The 12,944-nt window shown below is 48.7% G+C and overlaps 1 protein-coding gene across 1 annotated transcript in view; it reads left to right on the forward strand.

The window, feature by feature from the left end:
- The window catches only part of Cbs (Cystathionine beta-synthase), a 207,102-nt gene that overhangs the window by 55,052 nt on the left and 139,106 nt on the right, over positions 1 to 12,944 (forward strand). The gene's annotated exons all lie outside the window — the stretch shown is intronic.

Consider the following 12,944-nt stretch of genomic DNA (forward strand, 5'->3'; position numbering starts at 1 on the left):
AGCCTTTGACACAGTACCCCACAAGAGGCTGGTACATAAGCTGGAGAAACAGGCAGGAGTAACTGGTAGGGCGCTCCAGTGGATAAGGGAGTACCTAAACAATAGGAAGCAGAGAGTTACTGTGAGGGGTGAGACCTCAGAATGGCGTAAAGTCACCAGTGGAGTCCCACAGGGCTCTGTACTCGGTCCTATCATGTTTCTGATATACATAAATTATCTCCCAGAGGGTATAGACTCATTCCTCTCAATGTTTGCTGATAATGCTTACATTATGAGAAGGATTAAGACAGAGGAGGACAGCATGGAACCTGGACAGACTGAAGGAATGGTCCAACAAATGGGTTTTAGACTTCAGCTCGAGCAAATGTATAGTAATGAAGATAGGTGTAGGGAGCAGGAGGCCAGATACAAGGTACTCTTCGGTGATGAAATCCTTCAAGAATCGAGAAGAAAGACCTGGGAATGGAAGGGAATCATCGAGAGAAAGCGACAAGCAACCACGACTATATAGCACTGGGAAGGGGTCAGGATAAGGATTTGGGATGGGACGGGGGGAAGGAATGGTGCCCAACCACTTGTGGACGGTCGGGGATTGAACGCCGACCTGCATGATGCCAAACCCCGAATGAAAAGGATAGGGGACAGCAGAGAACGTAAGCCAAAGTTGCTTCCATTCTCAACAATCAGCCTTAGCAATCTCAATCCATCCAGCTGATATCCTGTAACGCTATCATCATTACCTAGCCTCATAACATTACATTTGTCAACATTAAACTGCATCATTTTTATAACTTCAAACTCGATCTTGCTTTTGATGGTGATAGTCTTCATAAATTCTTGGAATTGTTCAATCATAATTTACAAGGTGAGTTATTGTGTTCTCGGCTGGTCGTTTTTATTGATTTATATACAAGAAGGTTATCTTCTTGAGGTTATCTTGAGATGATTTCGGGGCTTTAGTGTCCCCGCGGCCCGGTCCTCGACCAGGCCTCCACCCCCAGGAAGCAGCCCGTGACAGCTGACTAACACCTAGGTACCTATTTACTGCTAGGTAACAGAGGCATAGGGTGAAAGAAACTTTGCCCATTTGTTTCTGCCTCGTGCGGGAATCGAACCCGCGCCACAGAATTACGAGTCCTGCGCGCTATCCACCAGGCTACGAGGACCCTCGTAGGGTCCAAGGTACATTGGGTTTAGGAGAGTACTGAGCATTGATAATTTTTACATTCTTGTAAAGCCATTAACAAGCATTACTATACACTGTATACACATACACAGTATGTGTATACACTAACACACATTACTATACACATCCAGCAACTCAGGAACCCCCAGAGGGGACTTCACCACCCCAGTCCACCACCCAATAGGGCCCCCCTAACCCGCCAGCACAAACCCTTCCTTGCCCCCTGCACAATGCCCATCATGAAACCCAAATCCTCCCTTGCCCTTTACCCCAAGTATCCCCTGCTTTCCCATCCCCTGGTCTTCTTCCTGCCCCAAGCAGGCCTGAGCAAGACCTAAGCCCTTCATCCTCCACTCCACCTCCCCCTGAACCCCTGGCAACTACCTCACAGGAGGATGAGCCTACCCAAGTAGCAATGACCAGGGAACAACTTCCTACACTTGTGGGGAGTGAGGGTGAAATTGGATATTAGAAAGTGAGCTTCACGGTAATGTACTCAAATATTGATGGGATTACCAATAAAGCAAGTGAACTGGCAGAATGGGCGCAAGAAGAAAACCTTGATGTAAAAGGACTCACAGAAACAAAATTGTCAGGAGTCATAACAGATTCTGTGTTTCCAAAGGACTATTATATAGTAAGGAAAGAGAGGGAAGGGAGAGGAGGTGGAGGAGTGGCCCTGCTGATAAGGAAGGACTGGAGTTTTGATGAGATGGAAATTCTGGGCTGTGATGGGTTCAGAGATTACAAAACAGGAACTATAACAATGGGTGGACCTAAGATAATAGTGGCAGTCATTTACTACCCTCAATTAAATGACAGAAGACCTAGACAGGAGTTTGATAGGAACAACATGGCAACCAATAATATAATAGAGAGAGCAGCTTCAGTTGCCTGCAGGAATGGCTCAAGACTCTTCATCATGGGCGACTTCAACCATGGAAAGATAGACTGGGAGAATGGGGACCCACATGGTAGTGCAGATACATGGAGAGCTAAACTCTTGGAAGTGGCAACAAGGAACTTTCTGAGCCAGCATGTCATGGAACCCAAAAGAGTGAGAGACAATGATGAACCAGCTAGACTCGACCTGATATTCACCCTGAATGAGTCAGAAATAAGGGAAGTCAAAGTTGAAGCCCCCATAGGAATGAGTGACCACAGTGTACTGACCTTTGAGTACTTGGTGGAGGTAGGAATAACCAATCCAAGGATGGGATCGGAGGGAAAATGACTAAATTGCCGAAGAGGAAAATATGACGAGATGAGGAACTTCCTAAAGGGAATACCATGGGAAACAGAACTTAGAGAGAAGACTGTGCAGGACATGATGGAGTTTGTCACCCAGAAGTGCCAGGAAGCTGCAGACAGGTTTATCCCCGTCCAAAAGGACAAAAACGAAAACAACAGAAAAACCCATGGTTCAACCAGGAATGCAAGGTAGCGAAGCAACTGAGTAAAAGAACATGGAGAAACTATAGAAATAACAGAACACCGGAGAGCAGGGAGAGGTACCAGAGGGCCAGAAATGAGTACCTCAGAGTGAGGAGGGAAGCAGAGAGACAGTTTGAAAATGACATTGCGAGTAAAGCCAAGACCCAACCAAAGCTGCTCCACAGCCACTTCAGGAGGAAAACAGTAGTGAAGGAACAAGTGATGAAATTGAAAAAAGGGGAGAACAGATACACAGAGAATGACAAGAAGGTGTGTGAAGAACTCAATAAGAGATTCCAGGAGGTCTTCACAATAGAACAAGGAAAAGCCCCTACACTAAATGAGGAGGCAAACCAACCAACCTTGGAGGAATTTGACCTCACCAGTGATGAGGTCAAAAGGTGTCTGCTGGAGTTGCATGTGACAAAGGCTGTTGGGCCTGACAGAATCTCACCATGGATACTAAAGGAAGGTGCAGAAGCACTAAGTGTGCCACTCTCTATGGTGTATAACAGGTCACTGGAAACAGGAGACCTACCAGAAAGTTGGAAGACAGCTAATGTAGTCCCAATATACAAAAAGGGTGACAGGCAAGAGGCACTGAACTACAGGCCAGTTTCCCTAACTTGTATACCATGCAAGGTGATGGAGAAGATCGTGAGGAAAAGGCTTGTAGAGCATCTGGAGGGAAATAACTTCGTAACGCACCACCAACATGGGTTCAGAGATGGTAAATCGTGCCTCACAGGGTTAATAGAATTCTATGACCAGGCAACAAAAATTAGCCAAGAAAGAAAAGGATGGGCAGACTACATTTTCCTGGACTATCAGAAAGCCTTTGACACAGTACCCCATAAAAGATTGTTACAAAAGTTGGAGCAACAGGCAGGAGTAAAAGGGAAGGTGCTCCAGTGGATAACGGAGTACTTAAGCAACAGGAAACAGCGAGTAACTGTGAGGGGGGGAGACATCAGAGTGGCGAGATGTCATCAGTGGAGTCCCACAGGGCTCAGTACTTGGACCCATCCTGTTCTAATATATGTAAATGATCTTCCGGAGGGTATAGACTCATTCCTCTCAATGTTTACTGATGATGCAAAAATTATGAGAAGAATCAAGAGGGATGAAGATAGACAGAGACTACAGGATAACCTGGACAAACTGGAGGAATGGTCTAGAAAATGGCTGCTAAAGTTCAACTCAGGAAAGTGTAAGGTGATGAAATTAGGCGAAGGGAGCAGGAGGCTGAATACAAGGTACCATCTGGGAGGTGAAATCCTGCAAGAGTCAAATAGAGAGAAAGATCTGGGGGTTGATATCACACCGAACCTGTCCCCAGAGGCCCACATCAAAAGGATATCATCAGCGGCATATGCTAGATTGGCCAACATAAGAACTGCTTTTAGAAACTTGTGTAAGGAATCGTTCAGGACCTTGTATACCACTTATGTAAGACCAATCCTGGAGTATGCAGCTCCTGCCTGGAGTCCATAACTAGTTAAACACAAGACAAAGTTAGAGAAGATTCAGCGGTATGCCACCAGGCTCGTCCCGGAACTGAGAGGATGGAGCTACGAAGAAAGGCTAAAGGAGCTGATCCCTGTCCCTGGAAAACAGAAGAGTAAGGGGAGACATGATAACCACCTACAAAATTCTCAGGGGAATTGACAGGGTAGATAAAGACAAACTCTTTAGCATGAGTGAGACACGAACAAGGGGACACAGGTGGAAACTGAGTGCCTAGATGAGCCACAGAGACATTAGAAAGAACCTTTTCAGTGTCAGAGTAGTTAACAGGTGGATTGCATTAGGCAGTGATGTGGTGGAGGCTGACTCCATACACAGTTTCAAGTGTAGATATGATAGAGCCCAATAGGCTCAGGAACCTGTACACCAGTTGATTGACGGTTGAGAGGCGGGACCAATGAGCCAGAGCTCAACCCCCGCAAGCAATTAGGCGAGTACTGTTCAGAATAAATCTTTATGTACGTTTGTGTGAGGCAGAAACACTGATAACCCACACACCCATGACTCAATTGGTCCACGTTACTACACCACTTACTCACTTATCTAAGACGCGTGTAATTTGTGTCGTGAGCTTGGAAGATGTCTACCGAGAAGTTGGCGTGACTGGGTCGGGCCAGAGTCACGAAGCAATTACGCAAGTACTTACGAACCTGGGGCCAGAGTCACGAAGCAATTACGCAAGTACTTACGAACCTGGGGCCAGAGTTACGAAGCAATTACGCAAGTACTTACGAACCTGGGGCCAGAGTCACGAAGCAGTTACGCAAGTACTTACGAACCTGGGGCCAGAGTCACGAAGCAATTACGCAAGTACTTACGAACCTGGGGCCAGAGTCACGAAGCAATTACGCAAGTACTTACGAACCTGGGGCCAGAGTCACGAAGCAGTTACGCAAGTACTTACGAACCTGGGGCCAGAGTCACGAAGCAATTATGCAAGTACTTACGAACCTGGGGCCAGAGTCACGAAGCAGTTACGCAGACTTACGACCTGGCCAGAGTCACGAAGCAATTACGCAAGCACTTACGAACCTGGGGCCAGAGTCACGAAGCAATTACGCAAGTACTTACGAACCTGGGGCCAGAGTCACGAAGCAATTACGCAAGCACTTACGAACCTGGGGCCAGAGTCACGAAGCAATTACGCAAGTACTTACGAACCTGGGGCCAGAGTCACGAAGCAATTACGCAAGTACTTACGAGCCTGGGGCCAGAGTCACGCAACCCGTTCTCGCAAATTTAATAAGTCAATATTGACTTATTAAATATGTGCATAGGTGACATACTTAACATAATAGATACCCTTAAAAAGATTCATAGAAAACACCGACCTTACCTAACCTACTTAGTATGTTAAGATAAGCATCTTATTGCTTCGTAATTACAATTATTACCTAACCTATAATAGGTATAGGTTAAGTAATAATTGTAATTACGAAGCAATAAGATGCTTATCTTAATATACTAACAAGGTTAGGTAAGGTCGGTGTTTTCTATGAATCTTTTTAGGGGTATCTATTATGTTTAGTATATCACCTATGCACGAAGTTAATAAGTCAATATTGACTTTACGAATTTGCGAGAACGGGTTGAGTCACGAAGCAATTACGCAAGTACTTACGAACCTGTCCATCTTTTCTCAATCTTTGGCGGCTTTGTTTACAATTATTAAACAGTTAATGAGGCTCTGAAGCACCAGGAGGCTGTTTATAACAATAACAACAGTTGATTGGCAAGTTTTCATGCTTGTAAACTGTTTAATAAATGTAACCAAAGCCGCTAAAGGAAAGATGTACACGTTCTTAAGTATTTGCGTAACAGCTTCGTGAATCCGGGTCGGGACAGGAGACGGCTTGCGTGAGCCTAGTGTCTCAAATTTTCGGAACCCCTTTTTCCCGCCAGACAAAGGGTACTGTTGCTGCGTGCATCATGAGGAAGTTACGTGTGGGCGGCAGTAGCGGAGTACTCAGTACAACGACCATGTTGGGACCAACCAGCAATAGCGGACATTTCATGGCTGCGCTGGTAATACGTCAATCAATATTGCCGGAAAAAGTTTTTGAACAAGATGACAGGATTCATTTTTTTTTACTTAAATTGCGCAAGTGGCGATTGTTTCTTGATTAACGTTCTTACTTGTTGCTTATGTCAAGTCAGGTGGTGATGGCCCAACCTGTTTAGTGCGAAAATAGGCATAAATCACGTCTGACTCAGAGAGAGAGAGAGAGAGAGAGAGAGAGAGAGAGAGAGAGAGAGAGAGAGAGAGAGAGAGAGAGAGAGAGAGAGAGAGAGAGAGAGAGAGAAGGAGGGAACTATCAGGGGGAAAGCACCAAGCCATTACGACTATATAACACCAGAAAGGGATCAGAATCCTATTAGGGATTGGACGGGGGAAAGGAATGGTTCTTAAAGAGGAATTTTGACCCCTTAGGCTATGGCGATATGATCACTGTAGACCATAGACTCGAAAAGAATTACACTTGTTTAAATATGTTTTAAATTTAATGACCATAGTAACATTTGTGGAAAATATCCATTGTTATATCTCCATATATTCAACAAAAGGCCAATTACAGCCTACGTGACTCTGGACCAGACATGCGTTCAAAATTTACAGCATTATAAATTTTATTAGAATTAGGCTTGTGTTGACAATGATGACTGGCATTATCTTTCATCATATACATTGTACTATGCACATCAAACGCTTTTATTAACTATATATATATATATATATATTATATATATATATATATTATATATATATATATTATATATATATATATATATATATATATATATATATATATATATATATATATATATATATATATATATTTAAATATGGCACATATTTAATAATATGGTACATTTAGGCACATTCCTATGTTCGTTATAACATAGGAATGTGCCTAAATGCCAACAGCGACTGCCCAGACAGGTACAAGAGGAGTGTTGTTAACGCATATGTCGACCGTGCTCTCAGCCACAGCTCAGAATGGAAGCAAGTCGACGAAGAACTCTGTAGGGAAAGGCAGGTCCTAGTCAACAACGGCTTCTCCAATGGTTTCGTCGAAGACATCATAAGAAGGAAAGTGAAAAGCCATGCAACCTCTGAAGAGACAACTGACACAACACCTATACCCCCTATTAGACTATTTTACAGGAACTTCTTTTCCACAGCTCATAAAACGGAGGAAAGGGTCCTGAAAGATATTGTTAATAGAAACGTTATCCCTACAGACAAAAATCAGAGGATACAACTGACGATTTACTATAAAACCAGAAAAACGGCCAGCCTATTCATGAGAAACTCTCCAGACACAAAACAGAACGCTTTAAAAGAGACTAACGTCGTCTATGCCTTCAAATGCCCTCTTAGGGACTGTAAGCTCCAAAAAACCCAGTATATAGGCAAGACAACAACATCTCTTTCTAGGCGTTTAACGATGCATAAGCAACAGGGCTCCATTAAGGAACATATAATCTCTTCCCACAACCAAACCATCGCCAGAGACATCCTAGTAAACAACACAGAAATCATCGATAGATACAGCGATAGCAGGCGGCTTGACGTTTGCGAGGCACTACACATCAAGAAGTCAACACCAGCAATCAACAGCCAATTATTGCACAACTATATTCTACCCACCTCAAGACTCCGCTCCAATATAGAAGCATCAAGAAATATGGACCAATAGGCTTTCTACAAACACTTCTATTCAATACCCATTGTTTCGTGTTCTGTCTTGTGTTGATGAAATTAATACCCTATTAATGCCACCCCTTGTTCTGTCTTGTGTTGATGAAATTAATACCCTATTAATGCCACCTCTTGTTCTGTCTTATGTTGATTAATGCCACATCACCCCTTACACCTCACTCAAATGTAGATATAAAATCAGAGATGCGTAAGTTCTATTCAGTTGTGTATTTGTAAACTAAAGTCTTTGAAAATGTAATAAGTTTTACGAAACGCGCTCGTGTCGCGTCAGACTAGAAATAAAAATGAATTTTGGAGAATTGATTTTTGATTTACCTCCAACAGTGAAAAGAAATGTACGAAAGATTGAGAAAATTCGTGTTAGAATTATTAATCTTACTTTTTCGGTCATATCTAATAATATATGTCTACAGGAAAGACTGCTACCAAAATATACTAATATATATATATATATATATATATATATATATATATATATATATATATATATATATATATATATATATATATATATATATATATATATAATATATATATATATATATATATATATATATATATATATATATATATATATTTATATATATATATGAGGTCTCCCTTCACTTGTAAACTACTTAATGTCATTTTTCAGCTTTGCAATTAATAATTTGTTAGTGTGTATATTTTTAGGATATAATAATTATCCTATTTTTTAAGATAATTATATAATTTATAATTTTAATAATTCCACGCCACTCCCTCTCACCCCACACCCTCTCACTCCACTCCCTCTCACTCCACTCCCTCTCACCCCACTCCCTCTCACCACACTCCCTCTCACCACACTCCCTCTCACCCCACTCCCTCTCACCCCACTCCCTCACACCCCACTCCCTCTCACCCCACTCCCTCTCACCACACTCCCTCTCACCACACTCTCACCCCACTCCATCTCACCACACTCCCTCTCACCCCACTCCCTCTCACCCCACTCCCTCTCACTCCACTCCCTCTCACCCCACTCCCCTCTCACCACACTCTCACCCCACTCCCTCTCACTCCAATCCCTCTCACCACACTCTCACCCCACTCCCTCTCACTCCAATCCCTCTCACCACACTCTCACCCCACTCCCTCTCACTCCAATCCCTCTCACCACACTCCCTCTCACCACACTCCCTCTCACCCCACTCTCTCTCACCACACTCCCTCTCACCACACTCCCTCTCACCACACTCCCTCTCACCCCACTCCTTCTCACCCCACTCCCTCTCACCACACTCCCTCTCACCACACTCTCACCCCACTCCATCTCACCACACTCCCTCTCACCCCACTCCCTCTCACCCCACTCCCTCTCACCCCACTCCCTCTAACCACACTCTCACCCCACTCCCTCTCACTCCACTCCCTCTCACCACACTCCCTCTCACCACACTCCCTCTCACCCCACTCCCTCTCACCACACTCACGCCACTCGCTCTCACCCCACTCCCTCTCACCACACTCCCTCTCACCACACTCCCTCTCACTCCACTCTCTCTCACTCCACTCCCTCTCACCACACTCCCTCTCACTACACTCCCTCTCACCACACTCCCTCTCACCACACTCCTTCCCACCCCACTCCCTCTCACCCCCATTCCCTCTCACCCCCACTCCCTCTCACCACACTCCCTCTCACCACACTCCCTCTCACCACACTCCCTCTCATCCCACTCCCTCTCACCACACTCCCTCTCACCCCACTCCCTCTCACCCCACTCCCTCTCACCACACTCACGCCACTCCCTCTCACCACACTCCCTCTCACTTCACTCCCTCTCACCACACTCCCTCTCACCACACTCCCTCTCACAACACTCCCTCTCACCCCCACTCCCTCTCACCCCCACTCCCTCTCACCCCACTCCCTCTCACCACACTCCCTCTCACCACACTCCCTCTCACCACACTCCCTCTCACCCCACTCCCTCTCACCACACTCCCTCTCACCCCACTCCCTCTCACCACACTCCCTCTCACCATACTCCTTCTCATCACACTCCCTCTCACCCCACTCCCTCTCACCACACTCACGCCACTCCCTCTCACCCCACTCCCTCTCACCCCACTCCCTCTCACCCCACTCCCTCTCACCACACTCCCTCTCACCACACTCCCTCTCACCACACTCCCTCTCACCACACTCCCTCTCACCACACTCCCTCTCACCACACTCCCTCTCACCACACTCCCTCTCACCACACTCCCTCTCACCACACTCCCTCTCACCACACTCCCTCTCACCACACTCCCTCTCACCACACTCCCTCTCACCCCACTCCCTCTCACCCCACTCCCTCTCACCCCACTCCCTCTCACCCCCACTCCCGCTCACCCCCACTCCCTCTCACCCCCACTCCCTCTCACCCCACTCCCTCTCACCACACTCCCTCTCACCACACTCCCTCTCACCCCACTCCCTCTCACCCCACTCCCTCTCACCACACTCCCTCTCACCACACTCCCTCTCACCACACTCCCTCTCACCACACTCCTTCCCACCCCACTCCCTCTCACCCCACTCCCTCTCACCCCACTCTCTCTCACCCCACTCCCTCTCACCCACTCCCTCTCACCACACTCCCTCTCACCACACTCCCTCTCACCCCACTCCCTCTCACCACACTCACGCCACTCCCTCTCACCCCACTCCCTCTCACCACACTCCCTCTCACCACACTCTCACCCCACTCCCTCTCACCACACTCCCTCTCACCACACTCCCTCTCACCCCACTCCCTCTCACCACACTCCCTCTCACCACACTCCCTCTCACCACACTCCCTCTCACCACACTCCCTCTCACCCCACTCCCTCTCACCACACTCCCTCTCACCACACTCCCTCTCACCACACTCCCTCTCACCACACTCCCTCTCACCACACTCCCCTCTCACCACACTCACGCCACTCCCTCTCACCCCACACCCTCTCACCACACTCCCTCTCACAACACTCCCTCTCACTCCACTCCCTCTCACCACACTCCCTCTCACCACACTGCCTCTCATCACACTCCCTCTCACCACACTCCCTCTCACCCCACTCCCTCTCACCCCACTCCCTCTCACCACACTCCCTCTCACCACACTCTCACCCACTCCCTCTCACCACACTCTCTCACAACATTCCCTCTCACCACACTCTTTCTCACCACATTCCCTCTCACCACACTCCCTCTCACCACACTCCCTCTCACCACACTCCCTCTCACCCCACTCCCTCTCACCACACTCCCTCTCACCACACTCCCTCTCACCCCACTCCCTCTCACCACACTCCCTCTCACCACACTCCCTCTCACCCCACTCCCTCTCACCACACTCCCTCTCACCACACTCCCTCTCACCACACTCCCTCTCACCCCACTCCCTCTCACCACACTCCCTCTCACCACACTCCCTCTCACCACACTCCCTCTCACCCCACTCCCTCTCACCACACTCCCTCTCACCACACTCCCTCTCACCACACTCCCTCTCACCACACTCCCTCTCACCACACTCCCTCTCACCACACTCCCTCTCACCACACTCCCTCTCACCACACTCCCTCTCACCACACTCCCTCTCACCACACTCCCTCTCACCACACTCCCTCTCACCACACTCCCTCTCACCACACTCCCTCTCACCCCACTCCCTGTCACCACACTCCCTCTCACCCCACTCCCTCTCACCCCCACTCCCGCTCACCCCCACTCCCTCTCACCCCCACTCCCTCTCACCCCACTCCCTCTCACCACACTCCCTCTCACCACACTCCCTCTCACCCCACTCCCTCTCACCCCACTCCCTCTCACCACACTCCCTCTCACCACACTCCCTCTCACCACACTCCCTCTCACCACACTCCTTCCCACCCCACTCCCTCTCACCCCACTCCCTCTCACCCCACTCTCTCTCACCCCACTCCCTCTCACCCACTCCCTCTCACCACACTCCCTCTCACCACACTCCCTCTCACCCTACTCCCTCTCACCACACTCACGCCACTCCCTCTCACCCCACTCCCTCTCACCACACTCCCTCTCACCACACTCTCACCCCACTCCCTCTCACCACACTCCCTCTCACCACACTCCCTCTCACCACACTCCCTCTCACCCCACTCCCTCTCACCACACTCCCTCTCACCCCACTCCCTCTCACCACACTCCCTCTCACCACACTCCCTCTCACCACACTCCCTCTCACCACACTCCCTCTCACCACACTCCCCTCTCACCACACTCACGCCACTCCCTCTCACCCCACACCCTCTCACCACACTCCCTCTCACAACACTCCCTCTCACTCCACTCCCTCTCACTCCACTCCCTCTCACCACACTCCCTCTCACCACACTGCCTCTCATCACACTCCCTCTCACCACACTCCCTCTCACCCCACTCCCTCTCACCCCTCTCCCTCTCACCACACTCCCTCTCACCACACTCTCACCCACTCCCTCTCACCACACTCTCTCTCACAACATTCCCTCTCACCACACTCTTTCTCACCACATTCCCTCTCACCACACTCCCTCTCACCACACTCCCTCTCACCACACTCCCTCTCACCACACTCCCTCTCACCACACTCCCTCTCACCACACTCCCTCTCACCACACTCCCTCTCACCACACTCCCTCTCACCCCACTCCCTCTCACCACACTCCCTCTCACCCCACTCCCTCTCACCACACTCCCTCTCACCACACTCCCACTCACCCCACTCCCTCTCACCCCACTCCCTCTCACCACACTCCCTCTCACCACACTCCCTCTCACCCCACTCCCTCTCACCACACTCCCTCTCACCACACTCCCTCTCACCACACTCCCTCTCACCACACTCCCTCTCACCACACTCCCTCTCACCCCACTCCCTCTCACCACACTCCCTCTCACCACACTCCCTCTCACCACACTCCCTCTCACCACACTCACGCCACTCCCTCTCACCCCACTCCTTCTCACCCCACTCCCTCTCACCACGCTCCCTCTCACCACACTCCCTCTCACCACACTCCCTCTCACCACACTCCCTCTCACCACACTCCCTC

Source organism: Procambarus clarkii, chromosome 73 (assembly GCF_040958095.1).
Source record: "Procambarus clarkii isolate CNS0578487 chromosome 73, FALCON_Pclarkii_2.0, whole genome shotgun sequence".
NCBI classification, from domain to species: domain Eukaryota; kingdom Metazoa; phylum Arthropoda; class Malacostraca; order Decapoda; family Cambaridae; genus Procambarus; species Procambarus clarkii.